The sequence below is a fragment of the Protopterus annectens genome, chromosome 13.part0, assembly GCF_019279795.1.
Source record: "Protopterus annectens isolate FY-2018-M chromosome 13.part0, PAN1.0, whole genome shotgun sequence".
In the NCBI taxonomy this organism is placed as follows: domain Eukaryota; kingdom Metazoa; phylum Chordata; order Ceratodontiformes; family Protopteridae; genus Protopterus; species Protopterus annectens.
The window spans coordinates 881,902,443-881,928,008 of record NC_056747.1 but is presented as its reverse complement, the minus strand read 5'-3'; the positions used below and the strand labels follow the sequence as shown (position 1 = coordinate 881,928,008).

The 25,566-nt window shown below is 40.7% G+C and overlaps 1 protein-coding gene across 19 annotated transcripts in view; it reads right to left on the bottom strand.

Annotated features, from left to right (window-relative positions):
- Nucleotides 1-25,566, bottom strand: part of MSI2 (musashi RNA binding protein 2) — a 2,403,248-nt gene that overhangs the window by 731,725 nt on the left and 1,645,957 nt on the right. The window lies entirely within an intron of this gene.

The following is a 25,566-nucleotide window of genomic DNA, read 5'->3' as shown; positions in this document are numbered from 1 at the left end:
CATCACTAGAGAGGTAGGATGTAGATTCATGAACTAGTTCCACACTCCTTGCTAGACAGTACTGTCCTATTCATTCTATACCCACAAAGTACAGAAAGCTCAATTTTGCAAATTATGCACATGACACTAATAAGATTTTGTAATTTAATTTTTAAAAAAGGTAATAAACTATTGAAAAGCAGAACTTTCAATTATTCAAAATTATTTTTTATTCAAAAGCAGGCATTTCAGATGATGTACTAAGCAATATCTTATTCAAAAGCTCAGAGACAAAGCCCTGACAAGACAGGTGACCTGAGCTTGAATAGTGACTTGGGTGCTATAGCAGCTGGCAGGGGAGTATGAGAGTGACCAGATGTTGGCAGTTTTCCCTCCCTGGGGGAGACATTTCTGGCTCACCACATGAATACTCTACTCATGTGGTGTAGCACACCACATGAATCCACTCTACTCTAATATTATTGGCAAAGTATGGAATTCTCTTCCCCAGAAGCTTACGTCCTTACAATCACTAGCGCTATTCAAAAAAGAACTAAAAACCCACTATAAATCACATTGGCTCTGTCCATGTACAAACCCTGACTAACTTTTCACATGAGTAATTCCTACAACTAGGCAATTTCCGTCTTATTCAACTAAGTGTGAATTAACCTGAATGTAATGTAATGTTATCATTTGTACCTTCTATTGTGATTATCTGCTCACTTTGAATACAATGTGATATGTCTTTATGTACCTTGATTAACCTTGTTGGAGCTTTTCTCCCCGGGACTCCGCTGAAAATGGACATGTATCCAGTCGGACTATCCCGGTCAACAAATGTAAAATAAAAATAAAAAAATAAAAAAAAAAATAAAAAAATACATCCAGGTGTTCACTTTATGAAGCTTGAGCCTTGCAAGCATACATTGCAGTGTGCAAGTCGCACAATAAGCCATGGGAATTTAGCACGTGGAGGTAACCTCCCCTAGGGGGAAAACATACAGCACAGCTTAAAAGCACCCCACTTTGGGAGGGGGGGGGTGCTCCACCAAGGGAGAGGGTAAGCTCTCTTCCTCCAGACTCTTGCTGTAGAGCTGGAGACCTGATTGGAGATTCCCAACTAAGAATCAATGGGCCACAAGACACCTGCATCACACAGGGATTCCCAGCTCCTGCTACCACAGAATGAATGGACTGAATGGATACTGGCAGAGCAGCCATCAAGCCTGGTCTTGTGAAAGGAAAAAACAGTGACACAAAATGTAACATGGAATTACAATAATACCAACTAAGTAACTACACCACTGGTGTGAATTTCTTTGGACTATTAACTGACTTGAGGAAAATGACCCAAATCTGTAGATGGAGGGAAAGCAGTGCCCCCCCCCCCCCAATCAACAAGCAAACTGGAAAGTTAGCTTTCACACACTGAGGGTTTCCTGGATCATAACCTCAGCCATACTCTTACCATCTCATTCTGTTTAGAAAAGGATTGTAAAAACACTTAATATTTAGGTAACTCATTCCTTACTACAGTCTTGCACTGTGGATATTGCTTTTGCATATTTATACAGCTCATTCCTTAGTACTTTCTTGCACTGTGGATGTGCTTTTGCATATTTAGATAACTCATTCCTTAGTACTTTCTTGCACTGTGGATATGCTTTTGCATATTCAGATAACTCATTCCTTACTACTTTCTTGCACTGTGGATGTGCTATAACTCATTCCTTACTACTTTCTTGCACTGTGGATGTGCTTTTGCATATTCAGATAACTCATTCCTTAGTACTTTCTTGCACTGTGGATATGCTTTTGCATATTCAGATAACTCATTCCTTAGTACTTTCTTGCACTGTGGATGTGCTATAACTCATTCCTTACTACTTTCTTGCACTGTGGATGTGCTTTTGCATATTTAGATAACTCATTCCTTAGTACTTTCTTGCACTGTGGATGTGCTATAACTCATTCCTTACTACTTTCTTGCACTGTGGATGTGCTTTTGCATATTTAGATAACTCATTCCTTAGTACTTTCTTGCACTGTGGATATGCTTTTGCATATTCAGATAACTCATTCCTTAGTACTTTCTTGCACTGTGGATATGCTTTTGCATATTTAGATAACTCATTCCTTAGTACTTTCTTGCACTGTGGATGTGCTTTTGCATATTCAGATAACTCATTCCTTAGTACTTTCTTGCACTGTGGATGTGCTTTTGCATATTCAGATAACTCATTCCTTACTACTTTCTTGCACTGTGGATGTGCTATAACTCATTCCTTACTACTTTCTTGCACTGTGGATGTGCTTTTGCATATTCAGATAACTCATTCCTTAGTACTTTCTTGCACTGTGGATGTGCTATAACTCATTCCTTACTACTTTCTTGCACTGTGGATGTGCTTTTGCATATTTAGATAACTCATTCCTTAGTACTTTCTTGCACTGTGGATGTGCTATAACTCATTCCTTACTACTTTCTTGCACTGTGGATGTGCTTTTGCATATTTAGATAACTCATTCCTTAGTACTTTCTTGCACTGTGGATATGCTTTTGCATATTCAGATAACTCATTCCTTAGTACTTTCTTGCACTGTGGATATGCTTTTGCATATTTAGATAACTCATTCCTTAGTACTTTCTTGCACTGTGGATGTGCTTTTGCATATTCAGATAACTCATTCCTTAGTACTTTCTTGCACTGTGGATGTGCTATAACTCATTCCTTACTACTTTCTTGCACTGTGGATGTGCTTTTGCATATTCAGATAACTCATTCCTTAGTACTTTCTTGCACTGTGGATATGCTTTTGCATATTCAGATAACTCATTCCTTAATACTTTCTTGCACTGTGGATATGCTATAACTCATTCCTTAGTACTTTCTTGCACTGTGGATGTGCTTTTGCATATTCAGATAACTCATTCCTTAGTACTTTCTTGCACTGTGGATATGCTTTTGCATATTTAGATAACTCATTCCTTAGTACTTTCTTGCACTGTGGATGTGCTTTTGCATATTCAGATAACTCATTCCTTAGTACTTTCTTGCACTGTGGATGTGCTATAACTCATTCCTTACTACTTTCTTGCACTGTGGATGTGCTTTTGCATATTCAGATAACTCATTCCTTAGTACTTTCTTGCACTGTGGATATGCTTTTGCATATTCAGATAACTCATTCCTTAGTACTTTCTTGCACTGTGGATGTGCTTTTGCATATTTAGATAACTCATTCCTTAGTACTTTCTTGCACTGTGGATGTGCTTTTGCATATTTAGATAACTCATTCCTTAGTACTTTCTTGCACTGTGGATGTGCTTTTGCATATTTATACAGCTCATTCCTTAGTACTTTCTTGCACTGTGGATGTGCTTTTGCATATTTAGATAACTCATTCCTTAGTACTTTCTTGCACTGTGGATGTGCTTTTGCATATTTAGATAACTCATTCCTTAGTACTTTCTTGCACTGTGGATGTGCTTTTGCATATTTATACAGCTCATTCCTTAGTACTTTCTTGCACTGTGGATGTGCTTTTGCATATTTAGATAACTCATTCCTTAGTACTTTCTTGCACTGTGGATGTGCTTTTGCATATTTAGATAACTCATTCCTTAGTACTTTCTTGCACTGTGGATGTGCTTTTGCATATTTATACAGCTCATTCCTTAGTACTTTCTTGCACTGTGGATGTGCTTTTGCATATTTAGATAACTCATTCCTTAGTACTTTCTTGCACTGTGGATGTGCTTTTGCATATTTATACAGCTCATTCCTTAGTACTTTCTTGCACTGTGGATGTGCTTTTGCATATTTAGATAACTCATTCCTTAGTACTTTCTTGCACTGTGGATGTGCTATAACTCATTCCTTAGTACTTTCTTGCACTGTGGATGTGCTTTTGCATATTTAGATAACTCATTCCTTAGTACTTTCTTGCACTGTGGATGTGCTTTTGCATATTTAGATAACTCATTCCTTAGTACTTTCTTGCACTGTGGATGTGCTTTTGCATATTTAGATAACTCATTCCTTAGTGCTTTCTTGCACTGTGGATGTGCTTTTGCATATTTATACAGCTCATTCCTTACTACTTTCTTGCACTGTGGATGTGCTTTTGCATATTTAGATAACTCATTCCTTAGTACTTTCTTGCACTGTGGATATGCTTTTGCATATTCAGATAACTCATTCCTTAGTACTTTCTTGCACTGTGGATGTGCTATAACTCATTCCTTACTACTTTCTTGCACTGTGGATGTGCTTTTGCATATTTATACAGCTCATTCCTTAGTACTTTCTTGCACTGTGGATGTGCTTTTGCATATTTAGATAACTCATTCCTTACTACTTTCTTGCACTGTGGATGTGCTTTTGCATATTTAGATAACTCATTCCTTACTACTTTCTTGCACTGTGGATGTGCTTTTGCATATTTAGATAACTCATTCCTTAGTACTTTCTTGCACTGTGGATGTGCTTTTGCATATTCAGATAACTCATTCCTTACTACAGTCTTGCACTGTGGATGTGCTTTTGCATATTTAGATAACTCATTCCTTAGTACTTTCTTGCACTGTGGATGTGCTTTTGCATATTTAGATAACTCATTCCTTAGTACTTTCTTGCACTGTGGATGTGCTTTTGCATATTCAGATAACTCATTCCTTACTACTTTCTTGCACTGTGGATGTGCTTTTGCATATTCAGATAACTCATTCCTTACTACTTTCTTGCACTGTGGATGTGCTATAACTCATTCCTTACTACTTTCTTGCACTGTGGATGTGCTTTTGCATATTTAGATAACTCATTCCTTAGTACTTTCTTGCACTGTGGATGTGCTTTTGCATATTTAGATAACTCATTCCTTACTACTTTCTTGCACTGTGGATGTGCTTTTGCATATTTAGATAACTCATTCCTTAGTACTTTCTTGCACTGTGGATGTGCTTTTGCATATTTAGATAACTCATTCCTTAGTACTTTCTTGCACTGTGGATGTGCTTTTGCATATTTAGATAACTCATTCCTTACTACTTTCTTGCACTGTGGATGTGCTTTTGCACACTCCACTGCTGAGCAAAAGAACCACAGAGAGTTAGCTGGAAAATGTGAAGATTAAGCAATACTACAATAAAAACTGTGATAATACTCAGACTCACACCCATATCCACCCCACCCATTATTATGGGCATGGAGAGGAAGGTAAAGGCATGACAGAACCTAGCTCTCAATGGTCAGTTCACATTAAAATGCATATTTCATCAAAGTCCTTAAAAAAGGTACCAGCATAAAGCTTTACCTCGGCTACTTGTTGAAACTCATGCAATTATGGTCATACTCCCTAGCAGGGAAATGGCAGCAAACTACCACAGGATAATAATACATGTTCCATTAACAAAATAAAACCCTTGATCACTTTTAATAACATGAAACACTAGCACCTTCTGCTTGTTTATCAAGAAGAGCACTTAACTAAATAAACTGTCTACATTTCTAGTACTAACTACAAAAAAAAAAAAAAAAAAAAAAAAAACAAGCCCCACACGAATGAGATGTCAGGCCCAATAAGCAATCTTTTGAATAACTGCAGATCTACTGTTTGTCCTTGTAGAGTACAGCAGGGGTCAGCACTGAGGTCATCCAAAACCTGAAGGTGGTTATCGAGCTCTTTGTTCATAAATTGCTTACTGTAATACCTCATCAGGGTATCCTGCAGTTTTCAAGCACCTATTAAAGCTAAGGCATCTGAAATGCGTGTTGCTTTATTCTCTCCTGTCAGTTCAAAACAAGTGTGGATTTGGGCCAGTTAAAGGCTGTTTGATGCATGCTGTCTGCCCGTAAGCTATACACGGCATCCCTTATGTTCGTCCCATGCTGTTCCCACCAAACCTCACTGAAGATTCTGGCACAGAATCAACAATGCAGAATGCACATGTGGTTTGTCTTTTCTGTCTCCTTGAATTTTGCTTGTGATCATTTTTAAGGGCTGAGGCACACAGAGCCTACCAAGCTGAATCAACATAAGAACAACTAAAGAATGCAGGCTGCCACCTTGCACTTATAAAAGCAGATAAATACTATGTCATACTCAGATGAGGCATCTGAACCTGTATTTACTGTATACAGAGGAAAGACCTTGCATGAGAGCTTTTCTAACTGCATTAGATACTCTATGATGGAACAACAGAGCAATAAATTACATAACAACCTGCTTGCTGCCTTTATCAAGTAAAACTCACTCCAGGTGTGTGATAAGAGAAAAGCTTTCTCTGAAGCCAAAAGCTGAATTCAGCTGATAAAACCTTTTTGGACAGCGCAGTGGTGCAGCGGTTGCATTGTCACCTCACAGCAAGAGGTTCTCCAGTTCAATTCTCGGCTGTGGTGCCTACTGTGCGAAGTCTGCACGTCCTCCCTGTGGGTTTCCACCAGGTTGGTGTCCATGTGGGTTTCCACCAGGTGCTCCGGTTTCCTCCCACATTACAAAGACATGTGTCTGGAGTGTTTCTCCTCGGGCCTCCACTAAAAATTGGCTTTGTTCCAAGTCGGACTTTCCCAGTAAACAAATGTTAAATAAATAAATCAATTAAATAAATACATTTTTAAGAATAAGAACACCCCTTACAATAAAGCACAGATAATTTTATGGTAAATGTTGATACTCCATCAAATATTGTGGCTGGAATTCACTGCCATTTTTTTTACCTAGCTTTTTACATTTCCATTCTCACTTTTCTGTGTAATCTCTTTTCCTAGATGTAGCTTGGTAAAGTTCTTTCACTTCCTGATATTTGTCTTCTGGTTAGCCCAGTACTGCTATAAACTCTTTAAACCAGATTCAGATGCTGTTTTTATTTTTTCCTCATAGAGTCATAGAGATACTCACTCGCAACAGGGTAAGCTGCGGTCAACATTCGACCTTAGGGGCGATTCAAGGAAGAGTAATTTTTGGACTAAAGCCATATTGGTTGAAAGATCCCTTTTTATTTTCAACACTTACTCCCTGACCTCAGCATCATCACTCTGTTTATGGCATCACTTTTCATCCACATTGCCAAACTGTCTTCCCTCATGGTAAAGATCTCATGAGTGATGGCTCTCCACTCTAACACAGAAAAGATTAAGACCTAACCTCTGCAGGAATGTTAACTGATTTTTAACAACTTTTATTTATTTTATTATTATTATAACTATTTTGCCTCCTTGCCTTGGTGCTCATAATGCCCCAAGCTCTTCTCTCTCCACTGCCCCATACAGCCCATTCATTACACCCTGAAGTCAAGAAACAAGCAGCAGAGAGCAGAGTTGTCACTCATCTGAGGATCTATGGCCAGGGTTTTGTGCTTTAAAGGCCTGACTCCTTAGCACATAATGTAACTAACTCCAGGGTTCAGTGTGCAGTGGGTGTCAGTGAGGCTACGTCACCCACTTTCTTGAATGACATAACTCCTCAAGACTGCCCTGCTCACCTTAAACTAGCACTCAAACTGGACGTCCTACTTCCACCAGTTCCACAGCACAAACTAGTGCTCACATATGCATCTCCTCTCCCTTCAAAATAAGGTGAGCCAGCAATGCAGTGTCCCTCCACCCCTCCCCTCATTTCAACATCAGCAGGTGCCCCAGCTGGTATTCGAACTTGGGTCATACTCAGGACTTTATCCACCACGCTAATGGAGCTAGCATCACAGACAACTTAACTACTGCACCAAATTCACAAACACTCCCAGGACTGACGCAGAGTGTTAGAAAAATATGAAAACACAAAAACATTTTTTTTTTTCTTCTAGAAGTAAGAAATCAGTGAGACAGACACAAGTACAATAATTCCATGCTCCAGAATGGCGTCTTTTATCAAACTTAGTGCTAAATGGTGTAATCTCTTTTCCCAGCCAGACAAAACAACCTTAGAATAGAGTATAGCAGGAGGAGGAGGTGGCACAGGGTCAAAAAAGCAGCTTTGGAAAATGTGCATAAGTGCCATTTGTTTCATCCAAAATGACATTTATATTCATGTCCGTGACACTGCTGCCTTAAGCCACCAATGAAATCCCTGACCACAGCAAACTCCATCAAAAAAGCATCATCAACAGCATTCTACAACCCTGCAGACACTGGCAAAATAAGCCTCAGTGAACTGGTCCTTGACAACGGAAGCAATACCACTCCACAGGTATCAAGGTCAAGGTAAGCTTTTGCTTCCATCCCTAATATGCTGTCATGTGCGTTACATATGAATTCAGAGAGTAAGAATCTAGTACTCTAGCAGGCATTTGAGTAGTTGACAAGATAAGTGCAGATAGCTTGCATAAAAAAAATTCTCAAATATTCCTGACAAGAGAATATCCCAGCTGCACAGTATACAGGGATGAAGCCTTGGTTACAGCTATTGCCATCAGTGTTCAACAGGCATCTGAGGGATTGGGCAAAGGAGGCTAAGCTTTAGTGTCCCCAACCAGCTTGCTCATCTTCAGGGATTGGAGGCTACTGGACCCACAGCACTGACGACACCTTGCAGTGGCCAGGTGTATCGTCTGCCCATAATAGACAAGTTGGACTGTGTTGTAAAATCGGAACTCTTCTTTGCTGAGTCAGGAAAAAGGGAAGAATGTATGAGAGTTTGCATGTCTCCCCCTCCTGAGCAAGTAGCAACTGTGAGTCACCAAACCATCTGTGGGAGGATGAGCAGGGCAGGATGCTCCTTGGGTTCTTAAGCTGGCCTACTCCCCACCAACCAAGTCTCAAAAGAGGGGGAACAAAAGGGCTAACCAGGCTGCTGGGCTCTTGCTTGGCTTGAAGACAATTGGCTCTCATCCCCAACGGAATGAATGGGCTGATTGGGTGCAGGTAGAAAAGACATCAGACAGGTCCCTGGTAGGTGAGGTGGGAAGAAGAAAATTCCTAAAGGGTGACATGCTACTGTATAGACAGAAATAAATGAGAACGGGTGCAGTGGAACAGATCATAGCAGAATCAAATAGAAGTGCAACATAAAAAATAGAAATGCAGTTAGATACAGATAAGAAAGATTTAAAGAGGATCAAGGTAAGCAGCTGAAAAGCACATTCACCTAAAATAAAGGAATGCCACCTTGGTAATCAATGCAATGTATACCCTGGTCAATTATGCCCCATTCCTGCAGCTAGGGGCATGATTTTGAGTAACGTTTTCTTCTCTCGGATTTGCTGGACTACTCCAAAAAGCTCCCTGTTTTTATCATGCTCAGCAATATGCCATCAACCATCTCCAAGTCTCACATTTGTGTACCTCTTAGTTTATACGCAAGTGTTACTTTGCACCTTTGTCAGCCGCATTAACATTACAGAGGCTGGCACAATGGACTCCTCACTTCCTACACAATAGGTCAGTCAGTGACTCAACAGTTAGGAGAACTGTACTTGATGGCAAGAAGATCAGAGGGCTGTATTTTTACCCCCACACCAGGTGTTTATTTTCATGCTGCATTGCTAACAATGTAGTTCAACATAAGGAGGGTGTGCTTGCTGCACACTTGAAATGCTGTTCTTTAGATGAGACATTAAACCAAGATCCCATATCCTTGAATGGGCGGTAGCTTAGGTGAATGTTAAAAAGTCCAAGGCACTTGTTGAAAAATGCTGAGGCTATGTCCTGTCACACACCTGCAAGAGCAATAACCAGAATACTATCTCAGAACGTCCCGGGAACAAAAGTTGCCACAAGGTACTCATCTCTAGCTCTTCCCTTAATTACATGTATCAGACAACATGAACTTTAAGTATAATATGCTTTAAAAATGAATGCAACCTGAAAATGTGTGTTAATAGCTCTACACTGTAAAAATGCCACTACGGGTCTCCCCAGAAAACAGAACACTGGTCGATCAGACTAACATGGTGAACAAACTAAAGATAAGACAGCTATTGGCCGCTCACTTTCTTCTCCTTCTGTTCCATCACACCCTTTTGCACTAGCACTGCTAGCCAAACTTTAATAATCACCGCATAATATGGGAATATTCCTGTATACTCCTTGGTAGGCCTTACATCAGCAACAACAGACATTCTGAGTTACTTTTTTAGTCACTATGGTTAATTAACATCTTTAGAAAATATACCATAAAGTATGGTTACCACTTTAAAATATGTGCAATGATTGCTTTTGCCACTCTCCACAACGGAAGACTAACTCCTGCAACCTCAAAATCTATACTGTGAGACTGTCACACTTAACTTGCCCTCTGCTCCTTGTTGCCTTTAACAGTTACTTGAGCATATAAGTTATGCCAAGACAATGAAAAATAAAATTAAACGAAAGTGCTGCGCATCCAAATGGTTCAAACAAATCAAGAGAGAAATTAAGTGTTTGCAGTAAATAGAAAACAAAAAAGGTTTAAATAATTACTGTTGATGTTTCAAATAGAAATCTTCTAAAGGAACTTAGATGTTTGTATACAGAAAGAGTTCTTATCCTTCAGACATTTTCTGGGGAAGACTTTCTGTCAAAATGACAATTCAAACCACCATTTTCTGTTCACAACTTGTACTTACCATCCATTTTTTATTTGCTTTTAGGCTACACGCTGAGTAACTTTTGCCATTTGTTTTTAAAAGTTTAATTTAGGAATAGTTTGTGACTTGTGTATGTGCAGACAGACAGAGATAGACAGAAAGAGAGAAACACAGAGAAAGAGAGAGTGTGTGTGTGTGTGTGTGTGTGTGTGTGTGTGTGTGTGTGTGTGTGTGTGTGTGTGTGTGTGTGTGTATCTGAATGAAATGTATGACATTAACTTCTGCACCAATACATCCCTCCAACCATGATGGTAAACATCATTAATCCAAGTGAGAAGGGAAGCAGGTAGGATGTCACCAAAAAGGGGGAGCTGGAGGATTTTCCAGTTCTGATCTAACACTAATTGTCTAGGACTAAAGTAGCATCAGTGCCTGTAACCAATATCAGAAGGTAGGTAAAAGTCCGAAGAAGAAAAGCAAAGGGATGACTTGACATCATGTGATCTAGTCTTACAGCTTTGAATGATGCTTACGTTATTTCCCAGTCACGTCTACACTGCTTACACTTACTACAGTCCAAAGTGTAGCAGCAAATCATTACGCTGGGGTCACTGTACTGGCCACCTGGGGCCCAGTAGATGCATTTATGTGCAAACAGCACAAAAGGCTATGGTAAAAAAAACTGTTGAGAAGAGGTTGTGACATCACTCCTTCAAAGATGAATGACTTGGGGAACAGAAAATCATTCTCAAGCAAAAGGAGGAGGAAACAATTGATGCACATGAAAGTAAAGGAGGTCTTCACCTTCAACACAGTGAACTGGGTCACTGTGTGCAAGGCTGTAGGGGCTACATTTATGACCCAGTTACAATGGCCACAAATCAGGACATTGGAATCAGACTCCTCAACATAGCAAATGTACCACAGTGCATCAACAACCTGCTGCAAGCAGCTTCATTCAGTCATAAACAGCCTCTGCACATACGGGGGAAAAATATGTAAAATGTATTCCACTTTACAAGTTACAGCACATTTACTTCTCAGCAGCACAAAGAGAAATATTTCAAAATGGCTAGCCTTGCATTTTTTCTTCTAATAGTAGGTACCCTGTAACATAAATTGTTCAGCCTTTCTATGTGCTAGGATGTTTTTTAAAACTTGGCATTGCAGCCTAAAATTTTCCCAAACTGGGGCAACAATATTTATGCATTTGCTTTCCTGTTTGCAGCAACGTGTTGGCAGCCGGCTGTTGTAAACCATAATAAAATGCCTTTCACAAAATGAAGAAATGCAACCAGACAAGCCAAGCATAATAAAATTAATGCCCATGTCAATTAATTTTTCTTTTCCTTGATAAATGAGCCCCGTTCTATCCATTCATAATGAGGAAAGAAACAAGGGAAGCTGACACTGATTTAATTTTTTATTCTCTCAACTTGCCTGGTCATATTTCTTCCCTTGTTGTAAACCTTTCTGGAGCTGTTGGGAATTGCGAACAGTTCTTATAGAGTCAATAAATAGACTGGTGTAAGTCAATAGGATTCTGCTTTGCTCACATTTCTCTCATAATCAGAAAGGAAAAGTTACTAAGGAAGCTTTCTGACACCTAAGGCTGTCAACCAGGCAAAATAAATTGGCATGGACACACGAGTCAATAAAGACACCGTTACTGTACTTATTTTTTTAATTTGATGACAGAAGCATAGCTTTAGGACTCACTGCTTAAGTAAGACATAATATGCATCAGTGGCAGTTTGTTTTCACTTTTAAATGATCTTATTTCCCTGCTCTTGAATTTTTTAAGACACTTCAGCATTAAGATGTAGTAAAATACCAATGGAAAATGAGTTGAGGAATGACAACAAGGACATGTGAATGAAAATGTATGAATGAAGAAGGAATCTGTGATGAAAGGAGAGACATGATGAATGGATAATGAAAGAGAACAGAAAAAATAAGATTATTTCTTTACTTTGTTTACTTGTGATATCGGAGTGTGCTAAACAGCCTGTGCACAAAATACTAAACACTCTTATAGAAGCTGAACATATTTAAATGTCTAGTGCCAACAATAAGACCAAAAACAACTTTAAAATGCACCACCGACCCATGTATCAGTTGAGGTGTTCATATACCTGTCAGCAATGATAACAGTGCACACTGCCCACAACAGCCATCCCGTCTTTTCTTATTTTTTTAATAATTATACATTTTTTAATTATAGTGATCAGGTTGGGAGTGTGTGACTATACATGACAACAGTAAACTGAAATATATTACTTTGGTTATAATTTTTTCACCATCTTCATGGTGAAGGATATGATCACATAAAAATATCTACCTGTATATTCTGGAGGTATTCTTTCTGTGAAAGCAAAAGTTACATAATCAGTCTGCAGTAATCGCGTACAAGGTTTGCCAGGTGGGGGGAATGCATATCTATCGGACAACAAGAAGTGCCAAGACACAACTACCTCTAGTGGGCAGTGATAACATCCACATTGCCCACAGCTGCAATCCATTAATTTTTGTTTTATTTTGCAATTACAATGACAGGAGTGGGAGTGTGGCAATGAGTGGCTGCAGCAAACTGAAATACTTAACTGGGTCATTAAATCTGTCACTTTCATTAAGATCATGGAGATGAATGGAAAAATTCAACTACCAATACATTTTGGGTGGTAGTTTACATGTGAAAAAGGAGTGTTACATGATCGGACTGCAACCATCCTTGATGATGTCATGGTGAGCTCATTGCGCATTTGTGTGACATCAATAACTAACAGAACACCAAGTACCTTATATCTGTGCACAGTGGTAACACTGCACATGTCAGCAACAAACAGCAGCACACTAGGTACCTTATATCTGCGGGCTATGGTAAAAATATGACAGTAAAAAGTGGCTTGAGTGCCACTCACCTTGTATCTATGGGCAGCGATAATAATGCAAAAGATAGTAACAAATGACAGAACACCATGCACCCTATATCTGTGGGAGTAGTACAAATTTGATATAGCAGTAACAAGTGGCGGAACACAGTAGTAACAGTGCACATAATAGTAACAAGTGGTTGAACACCAGGTAACTTACATTTGTAGACAGTGGTAATGGTGCACACTGCCAACAACAGTGATACAGTCATTTCCTTTAATAATTAATTTTGGAGTTGTTGGGTGTGTAGCTATGAATAACAGCAGCAAACTGGGATGCATAAAAGTAGCCATGACTTCTTTCACTATTTTCATAAGGCCAAAAGTGACTGTAAAAAGCAGCTACTATTAACCTTTTCTGAGGCAGCTTGTGAGTGAAACCAAAGGGTAATTGCATGATCAGACTGCATCATTCGTCAACATGACTTGTTAGGGGTGTGGAAAGTACATACCTGTCTGAAAGCATGTGTGCAGTAGTAACATCCCACATTGCTCACAACAGCATCACATTAATTTTTTCTTTATTTTTTACTTTATAAATATAATGATCAATGGGGGGGGGGGGTGCCGCTATGAATGAGAGCAGCAAACTAAAATGCATTACTGTCACCATAAAAAGTAGTTACTACTGATTTCTGGGTGCAGCATGTGTGTGAAAGCATTACTGGTGCTTATTACTAATCTGAACCAGAAAAAGGTATAACTATATGACCCAGATGAATACGTTGAACCTAGTTCTTAAGGCCTTTTCTGGCATAAATTTGCTGACCCATACGCGGGTACAAACTGTACTTCCTTCTCAAAGCCTGGGAACAGAATACTCACCAGTCTCCGTTTTCAGTTCAGAAAACCACATAGTTTTCAGCACCCTGAATCTAATAACCATCCTGCCATGCACATACCATATGAAACATTTTTCAGACTGCTGTGAAACAGTGTGATCTGGGAACTGTGTGCTACTGTGCTCCCCATCCCCGATAGCTTCACTTATATAACCTACATTTAGCCAATGTCATATCTGTTCAGAGAGTAGATGTCAGTTTTTAACTAGGTGCTCTTTTTCTTAACAGTATTACCATTTTTTTCTGTGGTTTAAATAAGGAAGTTATTTCTCAGGACTTGGGCAGCTGAAACACCACTACACGCCAATGGCTTTCTGTGAGATGAGCTGATGCCTATCACTTATATTTATTTCACTGCTTGTTAAATGGGTAAGTGAACTGATTTTTTTTTCATATCGTTTTCAGCTACAACCCAAGCCTCGACAGCAGGTTTACATGCAGTACATACGAAGAATTTACAGTAAACAAATTAAAGGCCATGCTTTTGTGGCATGTAAGGAAATCAAAGTGCCGACAGAAAAAAACATGTGCAGACATGGCAAGACCTCCCTACTGACAATGACGGGAGGAACTCCCTACCGACAATGACGGGAGGAACTCCCTACCGACAATGACGGGAGGAACTCCCTACAGACAATGACGGGAGGAACTCCCTACCGACAATGATGGGAGGTAATGTCTGATCCCTGGACCCTTCTGCTATGAGGCAGGATGCTTAATCAGTGACACAGCATACTGCTCGAGTTACCTACTCCTGGACCCTACTGCCATGAGGCAGGACCCTTAATCAGTGACACAAATACTGCTCGAGTTACCTACTCCTGGACCCTTCTGCCATGAGGCAGGACCCTTAATCAGTGACACAGCATACTGCTCGAGTTACCTACACCAGTGCTGCTGAACCCCTCAATCAATCTGACGCCCTTCTTCCAGGGAGTGAAGGCAAGCAATTATCTCAGTACTTCACGATTATGCTATCACAGGGACATATAGGATGTCTGGTAAGTACCTACCCAAAAGCATTTTAGAACTATTTCCTCAGAAAGTAGCTAGCATAGATATCCTTCCAGGTCATCACAGGAAGGAAAGTTAGGAGCCATTACCTTACTGTTTAAGCATTCTCTTCCCCCGTCAGCTTCTCCAGTGTTACGAAACTGTTAATGCACTCCAGGCAGGAGCACTACAAGCAGGCTGTCTTTCCACACCATGAGGCTAGTTACTTGCTGCAGTCTTCATTCAAAGCAGCGTGAAACCAACACACCCCCTACGTTAATCATTTTATGCCTAGCTATTCTTAAATGTGCAGTGTTTAACTAGTTAGTTTGTATATATCAGTACACATGTGTTGTGAATGCCTGTGTGTCCACACAACAAACATACACAAACGGCTATTTCACATGCATGGCATGCCAGCAATATCCATGTGTGAGGTTAGTCATTACTACATTAAAATTAACACTTTGGAACATCACATGTGGATAAGGTAAGAACAGTCATAATGACAACACATAATTAAACAAAATAAACAGCATGAATATTAAATACGTACTATAAATTATAAAGAGAACTGTTGTAGTGCTATGACCATCAAGTCGCAGTTCACATCTTTATAATAAGCCTAATGAGAAATTTCCCAGCTTTAAAGCTAATGAAAGATGTTGAGTACCACAGAAACCTAACTGGTGGAAACATATCAACCTTCAAAATATCTGCATTAGTTGATATATTGCCAAGTGTATGCATGGGTTATGCAATTATGTTGTGCATCTCTCTCTCGCGCTCTCTCTCTTTATATATATATATATATATATATATATATATATATATATATATATATATATATATATATATAGATAGATAGATAGTACAGTTGTGTACACTTACCATAAATGCAGATGTTTGAGTGTATTCACTGCTGCAGTCATTACATTTGGGTAATCTGCTGGCTGGTTGGCCACAGTCGGCCTGATTAACAATGTCTTGGGTCCTGCGTCAGTTTCTGTCCCTTCTTCCATGATGTCAGGTCATCAGGGGTATAAAACATGCAGCCGACGGCACTACATCAGTTTTTCTTGATCCAGATGTCAGGTGCCCCACAAATAAATGGGGAGCAAAATTATATTATATTATATATATATATATATATATATATATATATATATATATATGTGTGTGTGTGTGTGTGTGTGTGTGTGTGTGTGTGTGTGTGTGTGTGTGTGTATGTATATATATATATATATATATATATATATATATATATATATATATATATATATATATATATATATATATATATACATATATATATACATATATATATATATATATATATATATATATATATATATATATATATATATATACATATATATATATATACATATATATATATATATATATATATATATATAATTTAAAACACAAAAAATATACCTCCAAACAAAAGCAAATACATTAAGCATAGTAAACAAAAGGAGAGGTATAGTAAGAGAAAAACAGGGGGCTGGAGGGTGGGTAACCAAGACTCCAACAGTGAATACACTCGAACATCTACATTTATGGTAAGTGTACACAACTGTACTATGTTCTTTGTGTTTCACTGTTGCAGTCACTACATTTGGGTAGAATCCCAAAGCTATGGTTGGGAGGATGGAGTTATACAGCATTAGGAGCAGCTATAAGGCCATGCAGGACAGCAGTGGCAAAGCCAGCTCTGGATTTAGGGTAGAGACGTAAATGGTAATGTTTGCTGAACGTATGAACTGAGCTCCAGGTAGCAGCTTCTAGAATGTCTCTGGTAGGAACCCCGCAGCCCTGGTGGAATGAGATCTGATCCCCTTGGGGATAGGTTTACCATGGTGCATATAGCAGAAACGAATATAATGGCTTATCCATTTGGAAATGGTCTGCTTTGAAATAGCCTTTCCCTCTGCCCCTGCAGCAAATGCCACCAAAAAGATTTTCTTAGAGATTTTATCCTGCTTAAGTAGAATCTAAGTTGCCTGTGTACATCCAATGAATGTAGAATCCGCTCACCCTTGTTCTGTGGATTGGGAAAGAAAGTTGGCAGATGAATGGTCTGATTCAGAGCCACACTGGACATCACACCTTAGGCATGAAAGATGGATTGGTCCTGACAGCCACCCTGTCCGGATGAAAAATAATGAAAGGCTCCACTGCCATAAGAGCCTGTAATTCTGAAATCCTTCTAGCTGAAGTGACTGCTAAAAGGAAAGCCGTTTTCCAGGAGAGAAATTTTAGGTCTGCAGTAGCAGCTGGCTCAAAAGGAGGGAGAGATTTTCCAAAACAAAACTGAGGTCCCATGCAGGAGCTGGCGCTCTCCTGGGAGGTCTTAAATTTTTGGCCCCTCTGAGATACTGCTTTAGCAGAGGATGAGAGAAGAGGAAAGGTTCTGTGTTGTAATGAGCTGAAAAGGCTGAGGTATGGATTTTTATGGAAGAAAAAGATAGGCCCCTGTGAAGCATCTCAGTTAAGTACTGCAGAATCGGATTAATATTGGACATTGCTGTGCTTATTTCCTTGTGCTTGGTTCCAGGCATGGAATTTTTTCCATTTGTCAGAATAAGATTTTCTAGTACTAGGCCTTCTAGCCCACAAAATGACATCCATCACAGGTTTGCTGAGGGTTGCCAAGGGTGAAATTAGTTGAGTAGCCATGCTGCAAGATTCAAAGCTTGGAGCTGAGTGCACAGAATTTGGTAGTTCTGCTGAGACAGTAGGTAAGGTGTCTGAGGCAGGTGCCACAGAGGAAGGTGTGACACATTGCGCAGGAGTGGGTACCAGTGTTGTCGAGGCCAGTCTGGAGCAATCAGAATCATTTTTGGTTTGTCCTGTCTGACTTTTAGTAGAACTTTGGAGAGCAGAGGCAGAGGGGGAAAGGCATAGACTGATAGGTTTTTCCAGCTGAATGACAGAGCATCCACTTTCCAAGCTTTTTTGTGATGAATTCTTGTGCAGAATTTGTCCAATTGATAGTTCTGGGGTGAGGCAAAAAGATCTATGGCTGGACTCCCCCATTTGCGTGTCAACATGCTGAAAACCTGTGGCTCCAGTTTCCATTTGTGTGGGTCCATAAGATTTCTGCTTAGTTCGTCTGCCAGAGTATTTAGCTGTCCTGGCAGGAATTGAGATTGTAGTTGTATTTGGTAGGTCAAGGCCGTGTTCCACAATGCCATGGCTAGTAGGCAAAGGGGGTAGGAATGTGTACCCCCCTGCTTGTTTATGTACCACATAACTGTGGTGTTGTCTGTCTTTATCATTAGTTGCCCTGGATGAAGGTAGTCCTTGAAGGCTGTCACTGCATTCTGTACAGCCAGCATCTCTTTCTGATTGATATGTAGGTGCATTTGATTTGGGCTCCACTTGCCCTGAATGCACTTTCCTGCCAGATGAGCCCCCCAAGCATAGTCTGATGCATCTGTAGCTAGGGTTTGGGTGGCAGGGGGTGGAGTGAATGGCAGTCCCTTGTTTTGGTGGTAGGCCTCTGCCCACCATAGGAACTCTAGCTGCAGGCAAGGTATGACAGGAATCATTGTTTCCAGGCTGTGACAATGTTGACTCCATAAACTTTTTAAGTACCACTGAAGTTTCCTCTTATGCAGTCTTGCATATGGAATTAGAAGAATGCAGGAGGCCATGAACCCCAAGGCTTGCAGAATTTGTCTTGCAGACAGCAGTGTTTTTGTGGCCACCTGTTTGAAGTAAGTCACCAAATGAATTTGCTTTTCTGGCGCAAGGTAAGTCATCTGGGCAGTTGTATTCAAGCTTGCACCCAGGAATGTCATTTTTTGAGAGGGTACCAGTTGTGATTTCTTTTTGTTTATGGTGTACCCTAGACAAGTTAGAACCCTTTTTACAAACGCCAGATGCTTTAGAAGAATGACCTTGTTTTCTGCCTGAATTAGACAATCGTCCAGGTATGGATATGTTTGAATATTTCTTTGCCTGCAAAATGCAATCACTGGAGCCAGACACTTTGTGAAGACCCTGGGCACAGCAGATAAGCGAAAGGGCAGTGCAGAGAACTGGTAATGCAAGTAGCCTGCTTTGAAGTGGCGATATCTTCTGCAAGATTCCCTGATTGGGATATGCAGATAAGCGTCTAAGTCTAGAGTTACCAACCAGGTATCTGTGCCTAGCATAGGTAGTAACTGCTGAAGAGTCAGCATCTTGAATTCTGGAATGTCCAGAAATGTGTTTAGAGTGGATAAGTCCAGTATTGCACACCATGATTTGTCTTTTCTGGGTACCACGAAAAGTCTTGAATATTAACCTTGTCCCTTTTCTTCTTCTGGCACTGGTTGAATAGCCCCCATGTTCATGAGGGACAGAACTTGTTTCTGGGCCTCTGCCCATCCGTTTGGGATTGGCAACGTGTGGAAATGAAATCTGTATCCCTGGGATACTATGTTTAAAAAACATTTGTCCTGGGTAATAAGTTGCCAGTTTCGTGCATGAAGTGCCAGTTTTTCCCCCCAAAGGGGCGGCTAAAAGATAAGTGCTTGGTGACTGTAGAGGGAAGTCATTGAAACTGTTTACCATAGGAAGGTGCATTGTTGTTTCCAGATTTGGAGGTGGAGGCATCCCATTGTTTTGTTCTAAAAGTTCCTTGTGACTGAAACATGGAGCCTTTGGAATGTCTGGACTTGACTTGAGCGGCTCACCAAGGGACTAGAAAGGACCAGTTCTTAGTAGGCCAGTGCCTACTAAATCTTGGAGGTTGTACTTGTAAAAAATCTTTCACAGTTTGCATAGATTTAGCTTTATCTTCCAACTTTTTTAACACTTCTTCAGCCTTATTACCAAAGAGATGGTCTTGTTGTAAAGGGGCATCCAACAATTTTGCTTTAACATGGTCAGGCAGAGTTTGCTCTTTGAGCCAAGCATGCCTTCTTAGCACAGATCCAGTTACAGCAGCCCTAGAAGAGGCCTCCAAGGAATCAAAACCACATTGCAAAGTATGTTTTCCAACTTGCTCAGCTGAATGTAATAAATCCTGCAAATCTTTATTTTCCACACAGTCAGAGATTAACATCATTTTTTGTTTAAGCAGTCCCGTGATATGTTATTGATATTTAAGCATATGAAATTGACAGTTTAAAGCCCTGATTGCCAAGGTTGCAGACGTGTAAACCTTCTTACCTCACCTATCCAGCGCCCTGGAATCTCTATCAGAAGGGGTAGGATTTTTAGCAGTAGAGACTTTAATGCCCTTGGGACCCTGACAAATGGTTTCAGGATCAGCAGTAGGATTTTTGAAAAGGAATTTGTGGGAGTCAGGAACCCTGTAGTATCTGTCTGGCTTAGTAGGAGCTGGAGGCAGAGAATCAGGAGTCATACTAGATTCTGAAAAAAACATCATCAACAATGTCTAGAACAGGAGGTATAGCCAAAGGCCTATGTTGAGGAAGAAGAAGAAAATCCCTAAGTCTCTTTTTTGATTCAGAGAAATCCTGACTTTCCCAGTGGAAATGTTCCCTTAAAGTATGTAAAGTTTCTCCTAAAGAGAAATCCTCAGGGGGAAAAGCAGAAGGAATGGAATCCTCTGCGTCAGAGTCCTCATAAGTAGGTATAGATAAATCTTGTTCAGAAGAAGAATCAGAAGAAATATAATCCTGATCAAAAGATTCATAATCAATGTCTTGCCTAGGCCTCTTAGCAGGAGGGGGTTGGCTACCCTTGATCAAGGTAATTAAATCTTCAGCCATTTTGATCATTTGCTTTTTAGGCATGGAGCCCAAGCGTCGTTTTTTTTAGACATAGAATTAGATTTTGGCCTTAGTTTTGAAGATGGCGTTGGTTTAATATACAAATCTTTAGGCCTGAAAACACCCTCAAAAGCTGGTGCCTGCACAGCGGCTCCAGACCCATCTAAGGTAGAGACATCCGCGGGTTCAATACTTAAAGCATCTCGCGGCATACCGGACTCCGAATGGGTCTCAGTAGAGGCCTGCGAATCAAAGGTACCGGGCATTAGGGGCTGCAAAAGCGCCTCACTGAGTACCGGCAAACTAGCGACTGGCTTAGGAGAAGCATCGTCATCAGTTTTGGACCTTAATGGCCTGTCTCTGTCTTTTTCTTTGCGTTTTTTAGGTATTCCGGTAGTTGGACTGCTAACCAACGTAATTTCTGGATAGTTAAATCGTGAGCCAAAATATTCAGAAGCAAAAATGTACTGACGTTTAATAGTGAGTTGATTAAATCTAGCATAAAACCGGCAACAAGGTACGTTATGATGAGGGCCTAGGCAAGGAATACAGTACAAATGAAAATCCTTATGAGGTATTTGGTTCACACAAGTAATGCAATTATTAACTTTTACTGACATTGGTAAGGAGCAAGAAAAAGTTTCCCCAACGGGGTACTTAGCTTTTAGTTGAAGACTTCGGTTCTGAAACTCGGAAACGAAAATTTCAGGTGTCGGCCGACCAGCACTTGTGAACTGCTTCTGCCTTGGGCACCGCGCGGCAAGAAAGACTGATGTAATGGTGTCGGCTGCATGTTTTATACCCCTGACGACCTGACATCATGGAAGAAGGGACAGCAACCGACGCAGGACCCAAGACTTTATTAATCAGGCCAAATAAGGGCAACCTGTCAGCAGATTACCCAAATGTAATGACTGCAACAGTGAAACACGAAGAAGATATATATATATATATATATATATATATATATATACAGACATAAAATGGATCTACTGAAGTTAACTGAAAGTTCAGAAGAACAGCAGCCAAAATGTTGACAAAAAAGATAGAGAAAAAAAACTGCCAGCCCACTGTACATGCTTGAGTCACAAAGTACAGTTGTGTACCTACCACAAGTGTAGATGTTTGAGTGTATTCACTGTTGCAGTCATTACACTTGGGTTATCCTGCTGGCAGGCTACCCACAGTCGGCCAGAATTCCAAAGTCTAGGTCTGGCGTCGGTTGCTGTCGCCTCTTCCTGACGTCAGTGCACCAGGGGTATAAAAGATGCAACCGACGCCATTTTCTTCAGTTTTTCTTGCCCCAGATGTCAGGTGCCCCAAATAGGTAGGCTGAAAAATATATCAAAAAGAAATGCATACACAAAAATAACATTTCCTTCATCTACAAGCAAATACACAAAAAAGGTTGTATAGGATAGAGAAGTGCAGATAAGTCCCAGCAAAGAGAAAGGGGATGGTGGGTGGGTAACCTGGACTGCAACAGTGAATACACTCGAACATCCACATTTATGGTAGGTACACAACTGTACTATGTTCATCGTGTTTCACTGTTGCAGTCATTACTCTTGGGTTGAATCCCAAAGCTGAGGAAGGGTGGCTGGGCTAAATAGGATTAGGAGAGGCTATGAGGCCCTGCAGAACTGCAGTGGCAAAGCCTGCTCTGGACTTAGAGTAGAGAGGCAAGTGGTAGTGCTTTATAAAGGTGTGCACTGAACTCCAAGTTGCAGCCTCTAAGATTTCTCTGGTTGGTACCCCCCCTGAGGAAGGCTGCTGCTCTGGTGGAATGAGGCCTAATGCCCTTAGGCACTGATTTGCCATGTTGAGAATAACAGAGATGGATGCAATGGCCTATCCATTTAGAAATAGTCTGCTTTGAGATAGCCTTTCCTTGTGATCCTGCAGCATATGACACTAAAAGTTGCTCAGTCTTTCTGAAAGCTTTAGTTCTGTCCAAGTAGAAGCGTAACTGCCTGTGTATGTCCAAAGAATGCAGAATTTTTTCACCCTTGTTCTGTGGATTTGGGTAAAAGATAGGCAAGTGAATGGTTTGATTGAGGGCCACACTGGACACCATCTTAGGCATAAATGTAGGGTTTGTTCTCAGAGAAACCCTGTCTGGATGAAAAATGATGAAAGGTTCCACAGCCATGAGTGCTTGTAACTCCGAGACTCGCCTTGCAGAGGTAATGGTTAGGAGCAGAGCTGTTTTCCAGAATAAGAATTTAATATCCGCTGTTGATGCTGGCTCGAAAGGAGGCAGTGTGAGTTTTTCCAAAACAAAATTGAGGTCCCAGGCCGGAATTGGTGCTCTCCTTGGAGGCCTAATGTTCTTGGCCCCTCTGATGTACTGCCTTATTAAAGGGTGAGAAAAGATAGGTGGTTCCGTATTGTAATGTGCAGAAATGGCAGAGGCGTGAATCTTAATTGTTGAGAAAGAAAGGCCTTTGTTTAGCATCTCAGTCAGGTATTGTAAAATCTGAGGAATGTTTGGTACAGACGTGTCAATGCCTAGTTCCTGGTTCCAAGCACAGAATCTCTTCCATTTTTCTGCACAAGATTTTCTGGTACTGGGCCCTCCTGGCCTCCAAGATAACATCCACAACAGCTTTTGAAAAAGGAGTGTTCAGAATGGCTACATTATCCGCCATGCTGCCAGATTTAAGGTCCTGAGTTGGCTGTGCAGGATATGATTGTTTTGTTGGGTCAGCAAGTGAGAAGTTTGAGGCAATATCCATGCTGGGCCTTGAGACAAGCTCTTCAGGATTGGGTACCAGTGCAGGCGTGGCCAGTCTGGTGCAATCAGAATCATTTTTGGCTTCTCTTGTCTGACCTTTAGGAGTATTCTGGGAAGAAGAGGGAGTGGGGTAAAAGCATATACTGTTAGATTTTTCCAGCTGAAGGATAGGGCGTCCACTTTCCATGTCTGCTTGTGGCAAATCCTTGTGCAAAATCTCTGCAATTGACAGTTGTGAGGGGAGGCAAATAGATCTATGTCTGGGCAGCCCCATTTCCTTGTTATCATCCTGAAGACTTGTGGATCCAGTTTCTATTCATGGGGATCCATGAGGTTTCTGCTTAGTTCGTCTGCCAGAGTGTTTGCTTTTCCTGGCAGGAATTGTGCTTGCAGGTGAACTTGAAAGGCCAATGCTCTGTGCCATAAGGTCATTGCTTGTCTGCAGAGGGGGTAGGAATGAGTAGCTCCTTGCTTGTTTATGTACCACATGACCGTAGTGTTGTCTGTCTTTATCAGTAATTGTCCTGGATGAAGCAGGTCCTTGAAAGCTGTCAGGGCATTTTGAACAGCTAGCATCTCTTTTTGATTGATGTGAAGATGCATCTGATTTGCAGGCCATGTGCCCTGAATACATTTTCCTGCCATATGGGCCCCCCAGGCATAATCTGAAGCATCCGTTGTCAGTGTCTGTCTGGCTGTGGGTAAACTGCATGGCAGACCCTTGTTGTGGTGACAGGCTTCTGCCCACCATCGAAACTCCTGTTGTAGGCAGGGAATGAGTGCAATTACTGTCTCCAGGCTGTGGCAATGCGGAGTCCAAACACTTTTCGGATACCATTGTAGTTTCCTCATATGCAGTCTGGCATATGGAATTAGTAGAATGCAGGATGCCATGAAACCCAAGGCCTGCGGGATTTTCCTTGCAGATACGTGGGTTTTTGTTGCCAATTTCCTGAAGTAAGTAGTCAGTTGTTTTTGCTTGTCTGGCGTGAGATAAGCCATCTGGGCAGTTGTATTTAAGTTTGCACCCAGGAATATTATCTCTTGAGAGGGCACTAGTTTTGATTTCTTTTCGTTTACTGTGTACCCTAGGCCAATTCGTAATCTTTTTACAAATGCCAGATGCTTTAGAAAAGTGTCTTTGTTTATTTGTTCTCTGCTTGAATTAGGCAGTCGTCCAAGTAGGGATAAATTTGAATTCCTTTTTGTCTGCAAAATGCAATTACTGGTGCCAGGCATTTTGTAAAGACCCTGGGCGCAGTAGATAAGCCAAAGGGCAGTGCAGAGAATTGGTAATGCATTGAGCCAACTATGAATCTGAGGTATCTTCTGCAAGATTGTCTAATTGGGACATGCAGGTATGCCTCTTTTAGGTCCAAAGTTACTAGCCAAGCCCTCTTGCCTAGCATGGGCAGTAGCTGCTGAAGAGTCAACATCTTGAATTTTGGAACTTCCAAAAACGTATTTAGTATAGACATGTCCAGAATTGGTCTCCAAGTTTTGTCCTTCCTGGGTACTAGAAAAGGTTTGGAGTAAAATCCTTGCCCCTGCTCTTGTTGTAGTACTTGCTGAATGGCCCTCATGTCCATGAGGTCTGTAATTTGTTTTTGTGCCTCTGCCCATTGATTGTGTGGCAGGTCTGGCATGCCCTTTGACCTTGGTAGAGTGTGAAAATGGAACCTGTAGCCTTGGGACACTATGTTCAGAACCCATTTGTCTTGGGTAACCATTTTCCAATTTGATGAAAAAAGTGCTAGTTTTCCCCCTAAGGGGGCTGTCAAAAGAAAACTGCTTGGAACTGGTACAGGAAAGTCATTGGGACTGTTTCCTGTAAGGCTGT